Source organism: Oncorhynchus clarkii, chromosome 22 (genome assembly GCF_045791955.1).
Source record: "Oncorhynchus clarkii lewisi isolate Uvic-CL-2024 chromosome 22, UVic_Ocla_1.0, whole genome shotgun sequence".
Lineage (NCBI taxonomy): Eukaryota > Metazoa > Chordata > Actinopteri > Salmoniformes > Salmonidae > Oncorhynchus > Oncorhynchus clarkii.
In genome coordinates this window covers 1142900-1169321 of record NC_092168.1, presented here as the reverse complement: position 1 = coordinate 1169321, position 26422 = coordinate 1142900, and the positions used below count along the sequence as shown (strand labels likewise).

At 41.7% G+C, this 26422-nt stretch overlaps 1 protein-coding gene and 1 long non-coding RNA gene across 7 annotated transcripts in view; both read right to left on the bottom strand.

The window, feature by feature from the left end:
* LOC139380172 (Krueppel-like factor 12) overlaps positions 1 to 26422 on the bottom strand; it is a 172526-nt gene that overhangs the window by 129441 nt on the left and 16663 nt on the right. For 2 of the 6 annotated variants that reach the window (XM_071122619.1, XM_071122621.1), the window contains exon 1: positions 15617 to 16194. The exons of the other annotated variants lie outside the window; for them this stretch is intronic. The gene's annotated coding sequence lies outside the window, so the exon portion shown is untranslated. Of the gene's footprint in view, positions 1 to 15616; positions 16195 to 26422 lie in introns of those variants that run through there. 6 annotated transcript variants of the gene reach the window in all.
* LOC139380792 (uncharacterized) lies at positions 8601 to 12352 on the bottom strand. The gene is made up of 5 exons (XR_011628469.1): positions 11322 to 12352; positions 10929 to 11197; positions 10653 to 10785; positions 9223 to 10300; positions 8601 to 8841 (listed from the first exon to the last, which is right to left on the bottom strand). It is a non-coding gene; the product is annotated as an uncharacterized lncRNA (long non-coding RNA).

Genomic DNA, 26422 nt, shown 5'->3' with positions numbered 1-26422 from the left:
TTTCGTAAGTCGAATTTGATCCACAGAAGTGTATTGTGCAACTCATGAGTTTGTGTTGCTGTACTCATGAGCAGCATGGCTTTCCATGTTTGAAGCCTATTTGTTTGGCAAGACAGCTGTGCATAGATGTATCTCACTGTAGTAGGTTTTAGGCTATGTTTTGGTTATTTGGATCTCCATTCACCTTTTGTTTACTGCGTTTCTTTAGTGTTAATTTAACTAGCCTAAATATAGATTTTGCAATGCTTTTATCGATTCGATATTTTGTTTACTGGACCTACTTGGTACCGCTCCTTTGGTCTCTTCGCATTCGTTCGTTAGCATGAGCAGTTGTGTTGGTTTTCCAAGCCAAACAGCTATTCAGTATTTTTTTTGCATGCATGAATATCTAGGCTACTACTTTCATCATTTAATTTGCATTATTTTGGTAAAAAAAGCTGTGTGTACGACTGCATTCACATAGGGTAATTAACTTATTGTAAACAGCCTATCAATCTTGTAGATACAGTGCCTTGCGAAAGTATTCGGCCCCCTTGAACTTTGCGACCTTTTGCCACATTTCAGGCTTCAAACATAAAGATATAAAACTGTATTTTTTTGTGAAGAATCAACAACAAGTGGGACACAATCATGAAGTGGAACGACATTTATTGGATATTTCAAACTTTTTTAACAAATCAAAAACTGAAAAATTGGCCGTGCAAAATTATTCAGCCCCTTTACTTTCAGTGCAGCAAACTCTCTCCAGAAGTTCAGTGAGGATCTCTGAATGATCCAATGTTGACCTAAATGACTAATGATGATAAATACAATCCACCTGTGTGTAATCAAGTCTCCGTATAAATGCACCTGCACTGTGATAGTCTCAGAGGTCCGTTAAAAGCGCAGAGAGCATCATGAAGAACAAGGAACACACCAGGCAGGTCCGAGATACTGTTGTGAAGAAGTTTAAATCCGGATTTGATTTCCCAGATTTCCCAAGCTTTAAACATCCCAAGGAGCACTGTGCAAGCGATAATATTGAAATGGAAGGAGTATCAGACCACTGCAAATCTACCAAGACCTGGCCGTCCCTCTAAACTTTCAGCTCATACAAGGAGAAGACTGATCAGAGATGCAGCCAAGAGGCCCATGATCACTCTGGATGAACTGCAGAGATCTACAGCTGAGGTGGGAGACTCTGTCCATAGGACAACAATCAGTCGTATATTGCACAAATCTGGCCTTTATGGAAGAGTGGCAAAAAGAAAGCCATTTCTTAAAAAGTATCGTTTAAAGTTTGCCACAAGCCACCTGGGAGACACACCAAACATGTGGAAGAAGGTGCTCTGGTCAGATGAAACCAAAATTGGACTTTTTGGCAACAATGCAAAACGTTATGTTTGGCATAAAAGCAACACAGCTGAACACACCATCCCCACTGTCAAACATGGTGGTGGCAGCATCATGGTTTGGGCCTGCTTTTCTTCAGCAGGGACAGGGAAGATGGTTAAAATTGATGGGAAGATGGATGGAGCCAAATACAGGACCATTCTGGAAGAAAACCTGATGGAGTCTGCAAAAGACCTGAGACTGGGACGGAGATTTGTCTTCCAACAAGACAATGATCCAAAACATAAAGCAAAATCTACAATGGAATGGTTCAAAAATAAACATATCCAGGTGTTAGAATGGCCAAGTCAAAGTCCAGACCTCAATCCAATCGAGAATCTGTGGAAAGAACTGAAAACTGCTGTTCACAGATGCTCTCCATCCAACCTCACTGAGCTCGAGCTGTTTTGGAAAGAGGAATGGGAAAAAAATTCAGTCTCTCGATGTGCAAAACTGATAGAGACATACCCCAAGCGACTTACAGCTGTAATCGCAGCAAAAGGTGGTGCTACAAAGTATTAACTTAAGGGGGCTGAATAATTTTGCACGCCCAATTTTTCAGTTTTTGATTTGTTAAAAAAGTTTGAAATATCCAATAAATGTCGTTCCACTTCATGATTGTGTCCCACTTGTTGTTGATTCTTCACGAAAAAATACAGTTTTATATCTTTATGTTTGAAGCCTGAAATGTGGCAAAAGGTCGCAAAGTTCAAGGGGGCCGAATACTTTCGCAAGGCACTGTATGTAGCATGCTTCTTTCTATAACATGAGCTGGTCAGTATGTGTAGATAATCCTTTCCAATGTGGCTCTTTTGAAAGATATCATGAAGAATTGCAAAAGTGTTGCTAATGATCTCCACTATCTGTAGGACCGAGTTTTGAAATCAGTGGAATGTCTGGTGTAAACAGACTATGATAGCTAAGGAGATGGAGAAAATGCTGGTGTTTGATTGCAAATACGTGGAGTCGAAAAGAGATCACACAGAAAGCTGTTGTATAAAATGCCTGTCTCCAGCTTACTTCTTCAAACTAAGGTCAACCGTGACAGAGCGGCAGAATCGTTCATCCATGTATACAGTTAAGAGAGTCTAGCAAGCTACATATTCAGATTTTCTCATTTTGGCAGAAAGTCGATTTTATTGCAAGTTAAAGCATACCGTTAGCTAGGTAGCGAATGTTACCTGCCTGGCTCGATAGCTAACATTGTGTGTATGATCTGTGTAGTAATATTATTCTCTCAGAGTCATTTGCATTGCTAGTTAAAGCCTGATGTTAGCTAGCTGGCTAACATTGAACCTAGTTGGTTAGCTTTATCTACCTGCAGATTCATGCAGGGTAGTAACATTATGAGTTTGGATTATGGTTCATTGTTTAGCTAGTTAGCTATCCAGCTACATGTATAAACAAAAGACTATGCGCGTAACCATTTCCGTGTACCGTTTATACCTTACCTCCTGTGCATGTGACAAATAAGCGTAGATTTCATTTGATATAGTGTGTATTTACCAGAGATGGTAATGTGAAGAACAACATGACCTGCACCAAAGTCAAATTAGGATATAAAGTTAGGACAACAAGAAAGTGTCCAAGTTCTAATATTCTCTGGTAGAATGCTCTGCTTTTATTTCGTCAAACAAACAACCGTAAGCTATTTTATGTAATTAGCTTGCCATTAACTTGTAAATTATGATCTTGTTGTTCCCTGTAATAATTTATGCAAATTAGCTAAAGTTAAGACACTGTCAGCTTTAGGATATGATCATTATTTGAACTGGCTAGCCAGCTAATTTAACGTTAGCTAGCTAGCTAACAAGCTAGAAACAAAACAAAACATTGCTTAGAAAGTTGCTTTTAGTTGCCTGGTTTGCTACATTGACATATACTAAATTCATTTTTAAACGGATGGGTTTGTTGGTGTTTACACACACCAGTTATGCTATCTTAGACCACCAGGCTGCTGATGTCATGCAACCTGTCTTTTTTGTGTTTGTAATTTTTTATAACGACAATGACAAGTTTGATGTTGGACAACAATGGAATGTTCATGATGTCACTGAGACAACTGTCTTACAGACGTAGTATAAAACCAGCCTTAACCTCTTTGATCTCTAGGGGCGCTATTTCATTTTTGGATAAAAAACGTTCCCGTTTTAAGCGCGATATTTTGTCACGAAAAGATGCTCGACTATGCATATTCTTGACAGTTTTTGAAAGAAAACACTCTGAAGTTTCAGAATCTGCAAAGATATTGTCTGTAAGTGCCCCAGAACTCATTCTACAGGCGAGATGATGCGTCAACCAGGAAATGAGCAGATTTCTGAAGCTCTGTTTTCCATTGTCTCCTTATATGGCTGTGATTGCGCAAGGAATGAGCCTACACTTTCTGTCGTTCTCCCAAGGCGTTAGCAGCATTGTGACGTATTTGTAGGCATATCATTGGAAGATTGACCATAAGAGACTACATTTTCCAAGTGTCCGCCTGGTGTCCCTGCGTCGAAATTGGAGCGTAAAGCCAGGTGCAATTATTTTTCCATTTGAGAGCAAGGAGAAACCAGGCTTCCAGGAAGGATATATCATTGAAGAGATATGTGGAAAAACACCTTGAGGATTGATTCTAAACCACGTTTGCCATGTTTCAGTCGATATTATGGAGTTAATTTGGAAAAAAGTTTGCGTTTTGAGGGCTGAATTTTCGTTTTTTTTTTTTTTTTTTTGGTAGCCAAATGTGATGTACAAAACAGAGCTATTTCTAATACACAAAGAATCTTTTTGGAAAAACTGAGCATCTGCTATCTAACTGAGAGTCTCCTCATTGAAAACATCAGAAGTTCTTCAAAGGTAAGTTATTTTATTTGAAGGCTTTACTTGTTTTTGTGATAGTTGCCTGCTAAATGCTAACGCTAATGCTAACGCTAAATGCTACGCTAGCTAGCTACTGTTACACAAATGATTGTTTTCCTATGGTTGAAAAGCATATTTTGAAAATCTGAGATGACAGTGTTGTTAACAAAAGGCTAAGCTTGAGAGATAGCATATTTATTTCATTTCATTTGCGATTTTCATGAATAGTTAACGTTGCGTTATGGTAATGAGCTTAGGTCTATAAATAGAATCCCGGATCCGGGTTTGGTCGTCGCAACAGGTTAAGTCTTTGGCTGTTTAGTACACTACCGTACTCACTCTGTTTAGCACATGGCCTCAGATGTGAATTCTTAAAGAGATGGGTGGGGCTAAGGCTTAAGAGGGTGTGAACAATACTGAATGAGTGTTGACAAAGAGGAGCACTCCAGTAGGTACCAAAAAACATTAAAGGGACATTTTCTCAAAGCGAGGTTACAAGTTTATCACCTTTCAAATTAGAATTACTTCCCTATTCTTCCTCAACTGTAGTGTACGATATACCATTTTGTACTTTTTATCTTTTATCCAACTTGTATCCAATGTAAAAACCACAATTTCAAATTGTGTTCCATAATACAGAATTGAGCCGGTAGGTCACATTTTTAACTTCAGTCCAACAGTGTAGTGAAGTGCTGGCAGCATTACAGTAAGATCATTTAATTTGCTTTGAGAAAGGTAAAAACATGAAATTAAAAAAATATTCTGAAATGGATGTTCTGATAAAAATATGCTTATTTTCTAAAGTGGACTTTTTCTTGGGTATTCAATGTTAAACTAAAATGATCAATGTTATTTTGTCAAATTAAGTCTGTCTGAATAGTAATACGGCCAACATATGTTGACATGTATACTAGCTACCATTTAAGCCTATTATTAAGACTAGTAATACTCATTATAGTGATACTTTCTCTATACAGGCCTGACTGAAGGATGTTGTAGAGTAGACTTCAGGCTAAAAATTTAAGATAAACTTTGGATTAAATATCTGAGATGCACAAAATAATGGCCTGTTGTGACATTGCTTTTTCAAAAGTGTTGTACAGTGGAGAATCTCAATTGCATATCCTCGATTCTTCACGTCCTCTCTCCTCACCTCCGTCTCAAAACCCATTGGACGAGAAGGTAAGAGGTATCTTCCTTCTGAGCTTCTAAACCAATGAGTTTTGAGACGGAAGCGAGGAGAGAGGACGCAAGGAATCAAGGAAATGCAATTGAGATTTTCCCCATGACACAGAACTTCAAGAAGACATTGGCAAACACACACCAGTACATACCGGCCTATCCCTATCATCTCTGTGCACCATCGTTTTTCAAACTGCAGACACATACATGTAGTGTTAACTCTGTCCTAGTTTCAACACTACCAGGAGTAGCTTAAGTATAGCCTTGATGCAGACCTGCGTCGCCAGGTCACCTACAACTCAACTGTAAAGGATCTCTGGCCTGCTCTGTGCATGAAATCGCAGGTAAAAACAGCTGTTGGTTTTTTTCTCACAAATATGACATCTATTAGTTATACTGAATTCAATTATGATACTGTGTTGCCAAACTTGTGATAACACTGTTAACTACTCTCCTTTGCTCTCTGTCATTTCCAAATGTAGAGTTTGATGACCTTGATGACAGAGGGCATCGAATTCTGGAAGGATCGATGATGCTTTGGTTGACATTCTGTGGTGTCATGATCTAGACAACAGTTAAGACGGAGGATCTTTAGAGCACTGCACATAATGCTGGAATCAGACCTGGAATCAGATCTAGGTCTAACTTAAACAGCAACTACTTGTAAACCTTGAAAGTATAATAAGAGTATTTGAAAGACTGCAATAGTTTGCCCCTTTGTGACTAGTCCATTGGTTCCATTGTTCCAGGCAAATTAAATCAAGCCCAGCACCTATCACAAGTGATTTTAGACAACATATACAAATGTTTCTATGGTAGATATTTTAACAATTTAAACCAATTACATACTGTTGATGTACCAGGTTAGATTAGTAAGCCTATGATATAAAATACATTTATGATTACCATCATATCGTGTTCTGACGCTGGGTGTCAAGAAAAGTGTTACCATGATATGTAATCCTTTTAGGAACTACATGATGTCCACACTATTCTCTGTGCTCTTCCTTTGTTGGTGCATGAGGAAGTCTTAGTATATTTTTCAACACACAGATAGGTTTCTTGTCATTCTGGTTACTGTTAATTATTTGGCTCATTCCTAATTAACCCACCCCTAGCCGCTAGATCTGTTCAGTGTAGTTTAAGGCTGGAGTTTTATTTTCTTCCACATGAGCCTTGAAAAAAGTACTAAAGATAAAGTTGTCAAGAGTATTTGGTTTGAAGTAGGAACAGAAAATTAAGTGAATGCCTAAATCTATACTTTTATGAGTGCCTACTGTATAGGGAGGAGAACATAGGGGAGAATCTCAATTTCAGTTCCTTGTCTACTCGCTGAAAAGATTTGGCATGGGTCCCCAGATCCTCAAAAAGTTCTACAGCTGCACCATTAAGAGCATCCTGACCGGTTGCATCATTGCCTGGTATGGCAACTGCTCGGCATCTGACCGTAAGGTGCTACAGAGGGTAGTGCGTACGGTTCAGTACATTACTGGGACCCAAGTTTTGTGCCATCCAGGAACTATATAATATGCGGTGTCAGAGGTAAGCCCATCAAATTGTCAGAGAGACTCCAATCACCAAAGTTTTCTCTGCTACCGCACAACAAGTGGTACAGGAGCGCCAAGTCTGGGAACAAAAGGCTCCTTAACAGCTTCTACGCCCAAGCCAGAAGACTGATGAACAATTGATCAAATGGCCACGGGACTATTTACATTTACACCCCACCCTCCATTTGCTTTGTACACTGCTGCTACTCGCTGTTTAATATCTATGCATAGTCACTTCACCCCTACCTACATGTACAAATTACCTCAACTAACCTGTACCCCAGGACACTGACTCGGTACCCCCTGTATATAGCCTCGTTATTGTTATTTTATTGTGTTACTTTTTATAATTGTTTTACTTTATTTGATTGGTAAATAATACTCTTCTTGAACTGCACTGTTGGTTAAGGGCTTGTAAGTAAGCATTTCATGGTAAGGTCTACAACTTGTTGTATTTGGGCAATGTGACAAATAAAGTTTAAATTGATTTGATTTTATCCACACAAGGCTACTAATAGATAGGCATGAATTGGGGGTGTGCGCACACATCGTTGTGGTGAATTCCACGTAGAGTGGAGTGAAACAACAACAAATAGGGAGGGGAGGGCACTGACACTGGCAGCTGGCTAGCATACTAGCTAATGTTATCTAGCTAGATTATAGCTAGTAATGTTATCTGTTATTTTCGACAAAGACACAGGGATCAATTCTTTTGAGCCCTTATGCCATAGCTAATCTTCTAGCTTTTGACACCAGATGATGTGTATAAAGATAAGCAGATGTTCTAACTTTACTTGTGATGTCTGGTGGTTTATTCACATATAGCTAGCTAGCATACAGCCTAACATGCTACTTTTGTGTGATACAGCTAGCTAGCATACAGCCTAACATGCTACTTTTCTGTGATACAGCGGTACCGGTACACTCAGATACCTCCGAATGAATGTGACCTACCCATGATGCTCTAGTTGTTGTACCTTGTACCTTGTACCCAGGCAATGATAAACAACAACACATTCCATCTTCACTCATAACACTGGCTATGGTTGGTTCTGGAAATAGTTTGTCATAAGCATTTAGGGAAAACTTTGCCATCTAATGTTCTCTCCAAATGGGTGCTCTTGTATCCACTGCCAGTGAGAATCTGTGCTGCAGAGAGGTAGAGGAGGAAGCTTACGTTTCCGATTGCATTTCATACTCAGTACATAATCATCAATCATACAACGAAATGACTGAGAGACACATACATTACATACTGTATAGTGGTTGTTATGAGCCCTTTGTTGGTCACACAATAAACCTATTTCCAATGATATAGCTACCATCACACAACGCAGATGATAGCGTACAGGGTTAGTTATCATAATCTTTGAGCACACTGTTCATGCAACTACAGAACATTATTAGTTGGCTAACTAGTGTTCTATAAAGACACAGCACTGGCGGCCCGGCAATGTGTATACCATAAAATGAGGTATTTAGTAGGAACGTATGTATGCATGCACTGTACAGGTGATGGGCCAAGTGCATTAACATGTGTTAATGCTACTGACCACCCAGGTTTTGCCCTGTATGTCTCAACCCCATATGGCCTACATGCCAAATCCAATGCATAGCAGTCAAAAGAACACGGATGCTGAAATACGTGGGTAGGTAAATGAAAAGTATGCTGTGTTAGAGCACAGGCAGGGTTCTAATCAAAGGGGGACTGGACATCCCTATAGTAACTGAAATATCAATTAACCCCAAGTCAATTGGGAAATCTAACTCTGAGCAAATAGTGGAGTAGATTACACCTGTAGGGTTTTTGTAGATTGGAATACATTTTATTCTACTTCTTTATTGCTATATAACCACTGCCTCAGCATCTGTCCATCTGATCTCACGCAGCACAGCAGTCCTGTAAAACACATGACAAAAAAGTAGAGTTAGTTCATTGAAAATATTGTACACTTTTAGAAAAAAGGATATGCCTCTGTGGATAGGGTTCTACATGGAATCCAAAACAGTTCTACCTGGAATCAACAAGGGTTCGTCAAATGGTTATCCTATGGCGACAGCCGAAGAACCCTTTTTAGTTCTAGTTAGCACCTTTTTTTTTTCTAAGAGTGTAGGTGGAATCCTAGCTTGAGATTTATGTGCTTTGACTTTTGCTCAAATCATGCTGTGATGTCAGTGGGAGATTTATGGCAGAACTTATGTGTTGATGTGATTCAGTCCCGTCTGTCATGGCTCCAAATCCAACATCAACATATCCTAGTGATAGGATTCCATGACTTACCTTCACTATACTTGAATGAATGTGTAGACTGCACTCTGAGCACAGTTCTTCAGTGTGCCGTGGTAGAACACATTTACTGTGTTGACGGTTGCAACTGCTTTCTCATCCAGTCTCCAGTCATCACACAGCGCAGCGTTCCTGTAGCAGACTCAACAGACAGAGGTAGATGTAAAGTGTGGTAAAACAGTTGAATAGTGACACCTGTCTGTCATGGCTGTATACAAACAGTTGTTATAACCATCATAGATCAATGTTTAACTTCTAGACGATACATACTCAAGCATTCTCCAGAGAGACAAAGCAAGACTAGTGTATGGCCACGGTGTCACTCTTCTCTGTCATATTCAAAGAAGATAGTCTCGCTTTCCAGCAGCTGTTGGTATGGCCCTGGATCTCCCACTACATCCGGGAACAGTAGCTCCAGGAGTTTGTGGACATAGCTTTGAAAAATAAATGACATATACAGGCAGTTATAACATTTGAGTAATAACGACTGCTAAAGCAATGGGGGGAATAATTACCATACATTTGGATGGAATAGCCTCCTTTCTTCCACTTAGGGAACCGAATCATGGACCTGGGTTCTCCGGCTGCAGTGGTTACCTGAGGCCTGTCTGCATTCTCGTTGTAGTGAATGGCTGCAAGGAGAAGTCTGTAAGACAACATGTCAGACATGTAAGTGAACATCACAATTATGTTTAACATTCACATTGACCTCCGCCAGCCAGTAACCAACCGTCTGACAGTTTCTCTCCTTCCCAGGGACATCAAGTTTTTCCACGCGGCTGGATAGATGCAAAATAACCGACAGAGTATTACACACACTTGTTGCCTGTGCATTCCCCCCCTCATACCCACACTTACTGAAACATGAAAATTGAACAACTACATACATTTAGCCACATGGCACCCATCGTAGTAGTGCTTAATGTCAGGCATCTCCTCCCTCAGGAACTTCTGGATTGAGAAGTGTTGATCTGTGATAATGGAGCCGATGCTGACATCTGCCTCCTCCAAAAACAATGCTCCTCAGCAGTCCCTCCTTCTCCATTCTCTGACTATTGCCAACCTCTTTGCGCTGTGGAAGAGATTAACAGTATCATTGGCAATGTTTCCCTCAATCTTTGTTAGACTGGGCACAGAGGCTCCCAAATCAGGATTCAGGATTGCCATTACCAACATGGCACTGAAAAAGGTACTCCATGGAGGAAAAGCAAGTTAAAAGTTGTACATCAAGCACTCTGTAGTTGACCAAGGTGTAGGACCCTGTTAGATGTTAGAGTATGAGATCAATGTCCGTCCAACACAAGAGAATTGTTGACATTTGTATATGCATGCGTATGGTCAAGTATGCGTAGGACATGCAGTCATGTGTGCCGTTCTCCACATGGAATTCAAAAGTGGAAAGCATGCAAATACGTTTTACGAACCAAATGTTGCACAGTGGCCTGGCTAGTCTGCTGTCATATCCCCTCCAAGATCCAAAGGTTCCCCGACATACTGCTGGACGACTCTGACTTCCACTGCTAGTATATGGTTGGAAGCAGGACCGTTTTCTGATGTCTGCAAAACATCGATTAAGATATGGTCTGCACTTTTAGAGGATTCAGGAACTGAAACAGAAATAAAGCACGTAAAAAAAGTAGTTCAGCATTATGGGCTTACATTAAAGGTATTAGGTGACAGTACAACATGTATTGCTTTACCTTGTTTGTCTGAGCAAAAGAAGAGCCTGTGAAAGCAATAGCTACAGTTAGGTGGAGGTTGCCTGCAGGGTTGTCGGACACATACGGCTGACTCTTCCACGTCTTGGTGTGGTCGCAGTGAGGGCATATCTGACAATGGAAATCAGGGTGCATTTGAACCACTTTGTGATGCTCCATGTTCTGGTACAAACCGGACAACAGTGGAAAAGCTGCAGCAGACAGTCGTTGTACTCAATGTACATGTGAACAGGTACAGTATGTCAGGGACTCTGCAATAGTGATAAAAAAAAGTTTAGGTACACTTTCTCCACTGTCTACATTAGTCGACATGTAGTATTTTGGCACAGCAAGGCAGTTCACTGATCAAATGGGTCAGTACAACAACACACTCACCCCTAAATTGCCATTACATGCTCACTATAGTGTCATCTTACAGTTGGCCATCGCAGATGGTGTCCGTGTCATCATCAGGGTTATAACTGGAGTATGGAGTCATCGCTAGAGTAGTCCACTCTTGCCATTTTTACTGGAATGGAAGGAGATAAAGTTTCAGGCATGCACACCAGTGTTGCTGTATTGCAATACACGCTCTTGTATTTTGTCTGGAAAAGGGTGGCTGTAAATGATGCAGAAAGACTAAAGAAGCTCACCCTTGCTCCTCTTTTGTGGGGATGCTTGCACAGAGAAATCACAACCCAGCATTATCTCTAGCCGATCTCTCGTGTTCTAAAAAACCTGTAAATATATTTGTATATTCTACAGTTTTGGTTAAGTTTTGCCCTAAACCAAATAGTTGGTAGCTAGCTAGCTAACTTGAACTGAACTCGCTTCATTAAGATGTTTTGATAACATGCATTTATCACAGCTAGCTAATCAACTAGCTAGTCAGCAGTCAGCTTGCTAGTCAAATAGCTAATATCATTAGCTAGCTAACTAGCTAGTTACTTGCATAAGCATTTCTTGTAATGATGTAGCTAACTAGAAGAAGCAAGTCTAGAATTGACATTTGATCTGCTAACTAGCTAGCTGAGAAGCTCTCTTTACTTACACCATCCAGGTAGATGGTCGGAACAACATCTTCATTGAGTCGAATTTTGAAAGTCCATCTCTTCCGGCAAGTAATTCAAAAAGGACTCCCAGGTGAAATGCGCATTGCAGACTGAAGCGCGTACAGTTTCTTCCGACCCTTCCAAGATGAGGAAAGTCCTCCACTGATGGTCAACATGAGGATGGAGACCTCGTGAGTGTAAATCACGCAAACCCCGGTCTTTGATTTTGCGACCAGAAACCCTACACTCACAAACGTTTACAGCTTAAAACTGATAGACAAACGGATGAAGTGAGACACATAAACATGGACAAAGCTACAAATAGAGGTCCCCACAAGGATAGGAGAACCAACCCACTCATACGCACACACACACACACACACACACACACACACACACACACACACACACACACACACACACACACACACACACACACAAAGATAGATATGGGAAAATAGCTGTATAAAGCAGGAGTAAGAACATGTAAGGCTGTTTCGCTCAGTCGCGAAGAGGAATAACTTTGCCGGTGTTTCTAATTTGAAAAAAAAAGAAAATCATTTGCACTCATTTCAAAGACAGTTCGGATTTGTCACGTCATGCAAATATATCATATTTTGACTAAAATGATGAATTATTGACTTAAATCGTTGTTCAACATCATAGGTATGCTCTGGCCATCGTCTTTCAGCTCAAAAAAAATTAAGTTTAAGTACCTTACTGTACTAGATTTCCAATAAAATGGGCAACACTTTGCTAGGACTATCTACCTTACTGTACTAGATTTCCAATAAAATGGGCAACACTTTGCTAGGACTATCTCGGAGTTGTCTGAGTAGGGAGGGGGAAACTGAAAACTGTCTGGAGGAACTGGCAGAAAGGTTTGGAACTCACTTTGTGATTGACCCAATAACCAATTTACCACATGATGATGTCACCATGGAAAGCCTAAACTCATGCCCATGCAAACCTTCTGATAATCATGTTTTACAGTGCAGACTGCACTACCTAATGGAGCTACTAACCATTGTAGTTAAGGCTGAAATGGTTGCATATTGAGTGAACTAATGTGCATATAACAAAATACACTACATCAGACTTGAGCAAAGCCCTCCTTAACCTAATGTTTGATAAAAAAAATTCACTGTAAACATATTGTGTACAGTAGCTCAACGATAAAGGGAGCAAAAGTAATCAGTTTACTGACACAGCAGGCTCATATTAAACCCATTTGATGAAACCTAATGAAGTATTCAATACTAAGCAAAATACATTACAATGGAGGTATAACATGATTTAAACACGCCCATATGTATGAGAGATGCATCCAAACCAAGATGAACAGCCTGATTTGATTATAGTTTTGACAGGCAGGACAGGAGAGTTGAATATGGTACATGTAAACACACAAACACAGACACACACAGAATTAATATCATATCCTCAATGCCCCAGTCAGGGCCTCAGCACCTGTGAGAAAACGGGCTCTACTTTTTAGAGTGATGATGCCCATGTAAACACACACAGACACGGAAGTCCCTCTATCCCAAGTGGATTGCCCTGGGGCCTGGTTTATTTCTGCTAGGGGGATCCTGTGTCAGTAATGCTGATAGGATAGGGTTGATGAGGTCGCTGGATGCACTGTGTTGCACACAGACACACACAGGCAACCACATCCACACACGCACACTTCTAAACAGACCTCAGACACTCCTCCAGCCAAGGTTTTTCTGTTGCATTTCTTATCCAAGTATGGTAACTTTGTCATGTGAATGTTGCCACACGTTATCTATAAGCTGTTTGATGTGTTGGTTGCCTTTTCATGATATGCTACTACTCACAACACCCCAAAACAACCCCTGTATTTCCAGCCATGTTCAGTCCTTTATTGTCTGCAACATGAGGTATCTGTGCATCAAAGTACTTTCTGTGCCCAGTAAGAATAGAATAATAGCAATTATTATTCACTTAGAAAGGTCAGACTGTGTTCAGTAGCAGTGCATCCTTTACAGGCGCCTATAGATATCTAACCACCTCTGCCTCTCATATTGTCAAACTGTGGGAAATAAAGAACTCCTCTTCAGAATCGAGGGGAACATAGTCAGAGTTAAAGTAGGAACCAAGTGTTTTCTATCCAGTCTGTGTGTTGGAGGTTTTACCCACTATTTGTAAAGTTAGTCTGGCTTCCTAGGGCCTCTTCTGTTCCACGTCTAAAACTGTCTGCTACACACACACTCCTGTGACCTCTGCTTGCACCCACACTGTGCTGCACTGCACTAACATACACAAACGCAGGCATGCACGACACACAGACACAGTCACTGAGTTACCACGTGTTGTTGTCTCTGTACATCAGAGTCCCCCTAGGTAGATAGAACAATGTGCACACACACACCATGCTGTAAACACACCTCACACCAAAGCATCATAGGGGACAACTAACCAACACACACACACACACACACACACACACACCACACACATATACCACGCTGTAAACACACCTCACACCATAGCACCACAGGAGACCACTAACCAACACACACACACCACATACACACCACGCTGTAAACACACCTCACACCAAAGCATCATAGGAGACCACTAACCAACACACACACACACACACACACACACACACACACACCACACACATATACCACGCTGTAAACACACCTCACACCATAGCACCACAGGAGACCACTAACCAACACACACACACCACATACACACCACGCTGTAAACACACCTCACACCAAAGCATCATAGGAGACCACTAACCAACACACACACACACACACACACACACACACACACACACACACACACACACACACACACACACACACACACACACACACACACACACACACACACACATGCTGTAAACACACCTCACACCATAGCACCATAGGAGACCACTAACCAACACACACACACCACATACACACCACGCTGTAAACACACCTCACACCATAGCACCATAGGAGACCACTAACCAACACACACACACATCAACGCACACATCAACGCACACACACGGAACACACACTTCACACCAAGCTGCACCATGGGAGATCCCTCTTTAACCATTGAGTGAATACTCTCAACACACAGGCACAGACACACACACACACATCAACACACACACGCGGAACACACACTTCACACCAAGCTACACCATGGGAGATCCCTCTTTAACCATTGAGTGAATACTCTCAACACACAGGCACAGACACACACACACACATCAACGGACACACACGCGGAACACACACTTCACACCAAGCTGCACCATGGGAGATCCCTCTTTAACCATTGAGTGAATACTCTCACACTCTTTCACACAACAGTCCTGAAAGAGGCAGCCTGATGATTTCATCATGTGCCTCAGATCTGTGGGCGAAGCAGCACAACAACCTGTGCTCATGGCAGCGCTGAAGGCAGACTAAAAACAGCTTTAAAAACAACCATTAAATTGGTACGTTTCACAGATGCAGTCAAAGTAGTGATTTTTTTGAAAATCACTACTTTTTTTGAAAGATCTACAGATTTGAGTGGTCATGATTGTATATGAGACTCACACAGCTCACAGGTTTCAGTTCCATAGAAAGCAGAGAGTACCATTTCAATACTTACCATGACTGAATGGTCGGGAATGTTAAAAAACAGAATATAATGACCTCTGTGGAACCCCCCAACACACACACGCAGGCACATTCACACACATACACACCCTTTCCCCCACATTAAAGTGGTGTCAACTCAGCGGCTGTTTGTCTAAAATAGCCCTGACACAAAAACTTCAGTTGCACCGATTTGGGGGAGGAGTAAACCTGGGTAAACATGTGGATTTCACTCTCTCTGGGTGGTGTGTGTGTGTATGTGTTGATTGGCTCTTCTATCATTTTGGTGTACCTATAATCCCCAAAAGTCCTCACAAGGATCGTAAAACAAAGAAAATTCTCCCACAAGGACATTTCCCATGTCTCCATGAGGACAAAGGCTATTTTAAGCTTAGTGGTCAGGTTTGGGGAAAGGGTACAATTAGGGTTAGAATTAGGGTTAGTAGTTAGGTTTAGGGTTTGGGTCAGGATGAAGGTTAGGGTAAGGGTTAGAGTTTAGGAAAAATATGATGTTGAATGGAAATACATTTTAGTCTACCTCTCAGAGATCAACAGTGACTCTACTCCTTCCCGTTATTTACTCTCCCTCTCTCTCTGTGCTCCTCTCCCTTCCCCTCTCTCTCCACCTCGCTCTCTCTCTGTACTCCTCTCCCTTCCCCTCTCTCTCCACCTCCCTCTCTCTCTGTACTCCTCTCCCTTCCCCTCTCTCTCCACCTCCCTCTCTCGCTGTACTCCTTTCCCTTCCCCTCTCTCTCCACCTCTCTCTCTGTCTCTGTACTCCTCTCCCTTCCCCTCTCTTTCCACTTCCCTCTCTCTCTGTACTCCTCTCCCTTCCCCTCTCTCTCCACCTCCCTCTCGCTCTGTACTCCTCTCCCTTCCCCTCTCTCCCCACCTCCCTCTCTCTCTGTGCTCCTCTCCCTTCCCCTCTCTCTCCACCTCCCTCTCTGTACTCCTCTCCCTTCCCCTCTCTCTCCACCTCCCTCTCGCTCTGTACTCCTCTCCCTTCCCCTCTCTCTCCACCTCCCTCTCTCTCTGTGCTCCTCTCCCTTCCCCTCTCTCTCCACCTCTCTCTCTGTCTCTGTACTCCTCTCCCTTCCCCTCTCTCTCCACTTCCCTCCCTCTCTGTACTCCTCTCCCTTCCCCTCTCTCTCCACCTCCCTCTCTCTCTGTACTCCTCTCCCTTCCCCGCTCTCTCCACCTCTCTCTGAGCTCCTCTCCCTTCCCCTCTCTCCACCTCTCTCTGTGCTCCTCTCCCTTCCCCTCTCTCTCCACCTCTCTTTCTCTCTCTGTGCTCCTCTCCCTTCCCCTCTCTCTCCACCTCCCTCTCTCTCTGTACTCCTCTCTCTCCACCTCTCTCTCGCTCTGTGCTCCTCTCCCTTCCCCTCTCTCTCCACCACTCTCACTCTCTCTGCAGAGGGCTTAGGCTGCAGTCACCAATCTTCTGCTTCTAGTTCAATTCAAATCAGACTTTATTGTTCCAGTAGGGAAATGCATTCTGTAGCCAGTCACATTACATGTTTAAAAAATATATATATGGGGATCAAATAACAACAGTTACGTTGATGACCCATAACTGGAAATGTAAGTAAATGTGTTTTTAATGTAACCACATAGTATCTTAGACATTGATACTGTATAATGGTGTACAGTGTACATCTGACTGTTAGTTAATGCAGCGGCAGCTTACTGAAGCGATGGTTCCTATAGGATTTAATTTTTCATTTCACCTTTATTTAACCAGGTAGGCCAGTTGAGAACAAGTTCTCATTTACAACTGCGACCTGGCCAAGATAAAGCAAAGGAGTGCGACAAAAACAACAGAGTTACACATGGAATAAACAAACGTACGGTCAATAACACAATAGAAAAAGTCTATGTACAGTGTGTGAAAATGTAGTAAGATTAGGGAGGTATGGCAATAAATAAGCCATAGTGGTGAAGTAATTACAATTTAGCATTGACACAGAGGTGATAGATGTGCAGATGATGATGTGCAAGTAGAGATACTGGGGTGCAAAATAGCAAAAATAAATAACAATATGGGTATGAGGAAGTCTGGTGTGCTATTTACAGAATGGCTGTGTACAGGTACAGTGATCGGTAAGCTGCTCTGACAGCTGATGCTTAAAGTTTGAGAGGGAGATATAAGTCTCCAGCTTCAGTGATTTTTTTCAATTCGTTCCAGTCATTGGCAGCAGAGAACTGGAAGGAAAGGCGGCCAAAGAGGATTTGGCTTTGCGGATGACCAGTGAAATATACCTGCTGGAGCACGTGCTATGGGTGGGTATTGTAATGGTGACCAGTAGGCTGAGATAAGGCGGGGATTTACCTAGCAAAGACTTATAGATGACCTGGAGCCAGTGGGTTTGGCGACGAATATGAAGCGAGGGCCAGCCAACAAGAGCATACAGGTCGCAGTGGTGTGTAATAGGGGTTGCAACAATTTCGGTGGATATTTTTAGAAAGAGTGGGTCCAGATTGTCGAGCCCAGCTGATTTGTAGGGATCCAGATTTTTCAGCTCTTTCAGAACATCAGCTATCTGGATTTGGGAGAAGCGGGGGGGGGGGGGCTTTGGCAAGTTGCTGTGGGGGGTGCAGAGCTGTTGGCCGGGGTAATGGTAGCCAGGTGGAAATAATTGCCAACCGTAGTAAAATGATTGTTGAAATTCTCAATTATCGTGGATTTATCGGTGGTGAGCAGCTAGGAGGAGGTGTTCTTATTCTCCACAGACTTTTGGGAATTTTTGCTACAAGATGCAAATTTCTGTTTGATAAACATAGCCTTTGCTTTCCTACCTGACTGTGTATATTGGTTCCTAACTTCCCTGATAAGTTGCATATTGCGGGGGCTATTCGATGCTAATGCAGTACGCCACAGGATGTTTTTGTGCTGGTCTAGGGCAGTCAAGTCTGGAGTGAACCAAGGGCTATATTTGTTCTTAGTTCTACATATTTACAATGGGGCATGCTTATTTAAGATGGTGAGGAAAGCACTTTTAAAGAATAACCAGGCATCCTCTACTGACGGGATGAGGTCAATATCCTTCCAGGATACCCGGGCCATGTCGATTAGAAAGGCCTGCTCGCTGAAGTGTTTTAGGGACCCATTACGAATGCAGGCAATGTGATCGCAGAGATTCTGGTAGAAGACAGCAGAGGTGTATTTAGAGGGCAGGTTGGTCAGGATGATATCTATAATCTAATCAGGAAGTGACTCTTATTTTGAAACCTGTGTGTTTCTATGCATCCCTATTGCCCATTGAAAGGGATATCAACCAGATTCCTTTTTCTATGGCTTCCCTAATGTGTCTACAGCCACTAGACATATTTTCAGGCTTTTATTTTTAAAAATTAGCGTGAACGACAACATTGCGTCAGTGGTCAGGTGGTGGCTCTCAGAGTGATTTGTGCGTAATAGACAAAGGCGGCCATTGTTCCTCTTGCTCCTACTGAAAAGCCAATTGTCCTGTTAATATATTATCGAATAGATATTTGAAAAACACCTTGAGGATGGTTATAAAAAACGTTTGCCATGTTTCTGTCGATATTATGGATCTAATTTGGAGTTTTTTCCGCCGTTGTCGTGACCTCAATTTCCGGTGGATTTCTCAACAAAACGTGGACAAGAAACGGAGGTATTTTGGGTATAAAAATATTCTTTATGGAACAAAAGGAACATTTGATGTCTAACTGGGAGTCTCGTGAGTGAAAACATCCGAAGCTCATCAAAGGTAAACAATTTAATTTGATTGCTTTTCTGATTTTTGTGACCAAGCTTCCTGCTGCTAGCTGGACATAATGCTATGCTAGGCTATCGATAAACTTACACAAATGCTTGTCTTGCTTTGGCTGTAAAGCATAATTTCAAAATCTGAGACGACAGGGTGATTAACAAAAGGCTAAGCTGTGTTTCACTATATTTCACTTGTGATTTCATGAATATGAATATTTTCTTGTAAGATTTTTTGTCCGTTGCGTTATGCTAATTAGTGTAGTTGATGACAATTCTCCCGGGTCCGGGAGGGGTAGTTTCAAGAGTTAAGACAACAACGGGTAAATGGTGATGAATGGGCAGAGAGGGTCAGTTAGGTACATACAGTGCCTTGCGAAAGTATTCGGCCCCCTTGAACTTTGCGACCTTTTGCCACATTTCAGGCTTCAAACATAAAGATATAAACCTGTATTTTTTTGTGAAGAATCAACAACAAGTGGGACACAATCATGAAGTGGAACGACATTTATTGGATATTTCAAACTTTTTTAACAAATCAAAAACTGAAAAATTGGGCGTGCAAAATTATTCAGCCCCCTTAAGTTAATACTTTGTAGCGCCACCTTTTGCTGCGATTACAGCTGCAAGTCGCTTGGGGTATGTCTCTATCAGTTTTGCACATCGAGAGACTGACATTTTTTCCCATTCCTCCTTGCAAAACAGCTCGAGCTCAGTGAGGTTGGATGGAGAGCATTTGTGAACAGCAGTTTTCAGTTCTTTCCACAGATTCTCGATTGGATTCAGGTCTGGACTTTGACTTGGCCATTCTAACACCTGGATATGTTTATTTTTTAACCATTCCATTGTAGATTTTGCTTTATGTTTTGGATCATTGTCTTGTTGGAAGACAAATCTCCGTCCCAGTCTCAGGTCTTTTGCAGACTCCATCAGGTTTTCTTCCAGAATGGTCCTGTATTTGGCTCCATCCATCTTCCCATCAATTTTAACCATTTTCCCTGTCCCTGCTGAAGAAAAGCAGGCCCAAACCATGATGCTGCCACCACCATGTTTGACAGTGGGGATGGTGTGTTCAGGGTGTTACTTTTACGCCAAACATAACGTTTTGCATTGTTGCCAAAAAGTTCAATTTTGGTTTCATCTGACCAGAGCACCTTCTTCCACATGTTTGGTGTGTCTCCCAGGTGGCTTGTGGCAAACTTTAAACTACACTTTTTATGGATATCTTTAAGAAATGGCTTTCTTCTTGCCACTCTTCCATAAAGGCCAGATTTGTGCAATATACGACTGATTGTTGTCCTATGGACAGAGTCTCCCACCTCAGCTGTAGATCTCTGCAGTTCATCCAGAGTGATCATGGGCCTCTTGGCTGCATCTCTGATCAGTCTTCTCCTTGTATGAGCTGAAAGTTTAGAGGGACGGCCAGGTCTTGGTAGACTTGCAGTGGTCTGATGCTCCTTCCATTTCAATATTATCGCTTGCACAGTGCTCCTTGGGATGTTTAAAGCTTGGGAAATATTTTTGTATCCAAATCCGGCTTTAAACTTCTTCACAACAGTATCTCGGACCTGCCTGGTGTGTTCCTTGTTCTTCATGATGCTCTCTGCGCTTTTGACGGACCTCTGAGACTATCACAGTGCAGGTGCATTTATACGGAGACTTGATTACACACAGGTGGATTGTATTTATCATCATTAGTAATTTAGGTCAACATTGGATCATTCAGAGATCCTCACTGAACTTCTGGAGAGAGTTTGCTGCACTGAAAGTAAAGGGGCTGAATAATTTTGCACGCCCAATTTTTTCAGTTTTTGATTTGTTAAAAAAGTTTGAAATATCCAATAAATGTCGTTCCACTTCATGATTGTGTCCCACTTGTTGTTGATTCTTCACAAAAAATACAGTTTTATATCTTTATGTTTGAAGCCTGAAATGTGGCAAAAGGTCGCAAAGTTCAAGGGGGCCAAATACTTTCGCAAGGCACTGTACATGACCTGAGTTTGAGGCTGGGGCCGACAGAAACTAAATGAGGTACCGTGATATTGAAACTGTCCAGGGGGCATCAGCTGTGTAGCCGAGTGATCATACGGTCCAAAGAACAGCAATAGGTGAGTCAGGGAGGCGTTTAGTAGTCAGTACTACGCTAGGCGAGTGGGAGACATGGCGCTTAGAAAGCTAGTGGGCCGGCGCAAGAAGATGGGTCTTCACAGGTCTTCACTGGCCCTGACCCCAAGGATGGACTTAGGGTCAGGGCCAGTGAAGGAGACAAAGAGAAAAAAGAGAGAGAAAGAGAGAGAGTGGGTCAGAGGGGAGAGGGGGAGAGGAGGGGCCAGAGACAGCATTATCATCAGTCCAATAACTTCTCTGCGCTCCTCCACTCTCTCATCTCTCTTTCTCCTTCTCTGGGATGGTTGTACACTCCTGCCCTAAAGCTGCTGCCTTATCCCCCTCAGGGCTCTCTCTCAGTGTGTGTGTGTGTGTGTGTGTCTGTGTGTGTGTGAGTGTGAATGTGCGTGCAATTGAGCAGCATTCTCAGTGCACTCTCTCTGGGTGATGCGTGTGTGCTTATGTGTGTGAACTCTCAGAGTTCAACAGTGACACAACTCCTTCCCCTTATTTATTCTCCCACTCTCCATGTCTCCCTCCCTCTTTCTCTCTCTCTCTCCCTCTACCTCTCACTCTCTCTGCAGAGGGCTTATAGGCTGCAGTCACCAAGGTACTAAACAATTTTCCTCCTTCCACACTCTTAGGATTCCAAAAGGGTTCTTCGGCTGTCCCCATACGTGCACTCTTTTTGGTTCATTGTAGAACCCCTTTTGGTTCCAGTTAGAACAAATGTAGGTTCCATGTAGAACCCTTTACACTGAGGGTTCTACATGGAACCAAAATGAGTTCTTACTGGAATCAAAAGGGGTTCTTCAAAGGTTTATCCTATGGTTCTAGATAACACCTTTTTATCTAATAGTGCTGTTATATTCAAATTAGTCTTTATTCTCCCAGTAGAGAAATTAATTGAGTAGCCAAGGATGAAATATGTTACCTATACATAATTAACATTTCACAATTCACCTTACATATATATTTAAATATATATTGGGATCCAAAAGGGACAGATCGAAATTACGGGGAGGGGGGGGGGTCCAAAATAGAGGAGTTTTGCGTGTTTTGGGGGGGGGCACAGGGGAGGGTAGTGTGTTTTTTCTATGGTTTACATTCGCTCTTCTGCTCGTATTTTCCCGATAAACAATGGCTTGACTTACTTTTGATATAACCCAAGTAAAGTTTAGAAATGTTTGGTATGGTGTGGCTGTTGTTAATCTTTAGCTACTGCAGGCCTACAATATGAAAGCAGTGCACCCCAGCGCTACAACTGACTCCGATAGTTGAACTTGAGGGAAGGATAAATGTTTCAGGCCTACCAGAGTTAGATTATACGACTAACAATATAATGCTTAATTTTATAATATTCTGAAAGAAAATGACCCTCCTTCTGTACGTCTAGCAGATGCAGTAGCCATCATAAAGAAATGCATGTCGGTGTCGTGGCATGCCACCGGCATCTCTCTTTCTCTCTGGGGTTAGGCCTAAGCTTCTCTTCCTTTATATTGGCTATATACAGTGGGGCAAAAAAGTATTTAGTCAGCCACCAATTGTGCAAGTTCTCCCACTTAAAAAGATGAGAGGCCTGTAATTTTCATCATATGTACACTTCAACTATGACAGACAAAATGAGAAAACAAATCCAGAAAATCATATTGTAGGATATTTTATGAATTTATTTGCAAATTATGGTGGAAAATAAGTATTTAGTCACCTACAAACAAGCAAGATTTATGGCTCTCACAGACCTGTAACTTCTTCTTTAAGAGGCTCCTCTGTCCTCCACTCGTTACCTGTATTAATGGCACCTGTTTGAACTTGTTATCACCTACAAACAAGCAAGATTTCTGGCTCTCACAGACCTGTAACTTCTTCTTTAAGAGGCTCCTCTGTCCTCCACTCGTTACCTGTATTAATGGCACCTGTTTGAACTTGTTATCAGTATAAAAGACACCTGTCCACAACCTCAAACAGTCACACTCCAAACTCCACTATGGCCAAGACCAAAGAGCTGTCAAAGGACACCAGAAACAAAATTGTAGACCTGCACCAGGCTGGGAAGAATGAATCTGCAATAGGTAAGCAGCTTGGTTTGAAGAAATAAACTGTGGGAGCAATTATTAGGAAATGGAAGACATACAAGAACACTGATAATCTCCCTCGATCTGGGGTTCCACGCAAGATCTCACCCCGTGGGGTCAAAATGATCACAAGAACGGTGAGCAAAAATCCCAGAACCACACCTAGTGAATGACCTGCAGAGAGCTGAGACCAAAGTAACAAAGCCTACCATCAGTAACATACTACGCCGCCAGGGACTCAAATCCTGCAGTGCCAGACGTGTCCCCCTGCTTAAGCCAATAAATGTCCAGGCCCTTCTGAAGTTTGCTAGAGAGAATTTGGGTGATCTAGAAGAAGATTGGGAGAATGTCATAAGGTCAGATGAAACCAAAATAGAACTTTTTGGTAAAAACTCAACTTGTCGTGTTTGGAGGACAAAGAATGCTGAGTTGCATCCAAAGAACACCATACCTACTGTGAAGCATGGGGTGGAAACAACATGCTTTGGGGCTGTTTTTCTGCAAAGGGACCAGGACGACTGATCCGTGTAAAGGAAAGAAGGAATGGGGCCATGTAGCGTGAGATTTTGAGTGAAAACCTCCTTCCATCAGCAAGGGCATTGAAGATGAAACGTGGCTGGGTCTTTCAGCATGACAATGATCCCAAACACACCGCCCGGGCAACAAAGGAGTGGCTTCGTAAGAAGCATTTCAAGGTCCTGGAGTGGCCTAGCCAGTCTCCAGATCTCAACCCCATAGACAATCTTTGGAGGGAGTTGAAAGTCCGTGTTGCCCAGCAACAGCCCCAAAACATCCCTGCTCTAGAGGAGATCTGCATGGAGGAATGGGCCATAATACCAGCAACAGTTTGTGAAAACCTTGTGAAGACTTACAGAAAATGTTTGACCTCTGTCATTGCCAACAAAGGTTATATAACAAAGTATTGAGATAAACTTTTGTTATTGACCAAATAGTTATTTTCCACCATAATTTGCAAATAAATTCATAAAAAATCCTACAATTTGATATTCTGGATTTTTTTTCTCATTTTGTCTGTCATAGTTGAAGTGCAGTACCAGTCAAAAGTTTTAGAGCACCTACTCATTCAAGGGTTTTTCTTTATTTTTACTATTTTCTACTTTGTATAATAATAGTGAAGACATGAGAACTATGAAGTAACACATATGGAATCATGTAGTATCCAAAAACCCAATTCCTGTGGCGGTCCTCATGAGAGCCAGTTTCATCAAATATTTCTGTATATACAGTATGTACAAGCTGGAAATAGAAGCCTAAGTGTTGTTGTCTGTTCGTTTACTCCAATTAGGCGAGGGGTGGTAGGGTTAAAAAAAATATATAATAATAAATAAATAAAATAAAAACACATGCTCAAGTATGCTTTGAAGTTCATAACCCTTATATATATATATACTGTATGGACACATTGCCATGGTAGAAAAATAAGTGTTTCCATGTACAGTAACCATAAACACAAATGAGCACACAGACTCATACCCTCAAAGAATTACAAAAAGCACATTCATTCTCTCTAACATGCACACACACACAACCAAACACACACACACACACACACACACACTTTAATGTTCTTAAGGAGTCCTATCGAGCCCTATCCATGCAGCCTCACGGAATGGTAACACTATCAGACCTCACTTAGCATTTTCGCTGACACCTGGTAAACCTCCACATCCACACACACACAACCCCCCCCCCCCCACACACACACACACACACTGACTGAGCGCATGGAAACAGACAATACCGTACCAAGGAAAACATTCTTACTCACTGACACTCATTATATCAAATTTTACTGCGGCTATTTTTAAAAACAGGAAGAAAAAAAATTCCGCTAAGTTTGACCCATTCCAGTATTCTTACCCCACTTAATAAAACCAGCAGCTGTGTTTACTTCGGTTGCTCATGTACTCAAATGTTTGCGTAAGGGCTCGATTTAATCCGTAGCACAGAATATCTGGGTTGTAGCATGATTGATTTTTAAAGGCAATGTTACCGTATTAACGGAGTCCGCATTCACGGTCAATGCTGTATATGTCGGCTAAACTGGAAGTTACTTTTAAAGTTCAATCACGCAACAAATAAAATACAATTTCATTGTATTTGTCACATGCTTGGTAAGCAACAGGTGAGATCTGTGAATACATCTGTGATTACTTCTACAGTATTAGAACAAGGACCAGGTCCCAAAGATGCTTGTCATAATTCCTAGTGGCTCACCTCACCTCATACAGCCCAGTCCAAAGAACCTTAACAATCATGTCATAGCCTAGATTATGTTATAGCCTAGACTAGAGGTGAAGGTTAGGGTTACGGTGAGAAGTAAGGTTAAATTCAGGAAAATATTGATTTTGGAGACGATATGTCTCTCTATGTCTAAGCACTAAGCATTCTATCCATAACTTTTAAACCCAAACGTTAAGGATTTTGGGGGAATGCGTGAGATTGTAAATGTGCTCTGTTTTTCACAGGACTTTCAAAGCGTAAGTATATTTTGTCCTTCAGTGTTTGTCTTTTTTTTTGTAGTTCTGCAGTCCTTTTTATGTCCTTCAGTTTTTGTCCGTGTGGCTGAATATTTTTGTAGAAGTTGTTTTATTTTTATTCCATGCACAATGGTAAGACTGTGAGGTAGGGACAGACTACCTTTGCTTCTTTTCGCTACTCCATGTGTTATTACTTGTTACTCCATGTGTTATTACTTGTTACTCCATGTGTTATTACTTGTTACTCCATGTGTTATTACTTGTTACTCCATGTGTTATTACTTGTTACTCCATGTGTTATTACTTGTTACTCCATGTGTTATTACTTGTTACTCCATGTGTACACTGTTGTTTGTCCTTGACTGTCACTTTGCTGCTATCTGTTTCAGAAATCCAGAATGCATTTT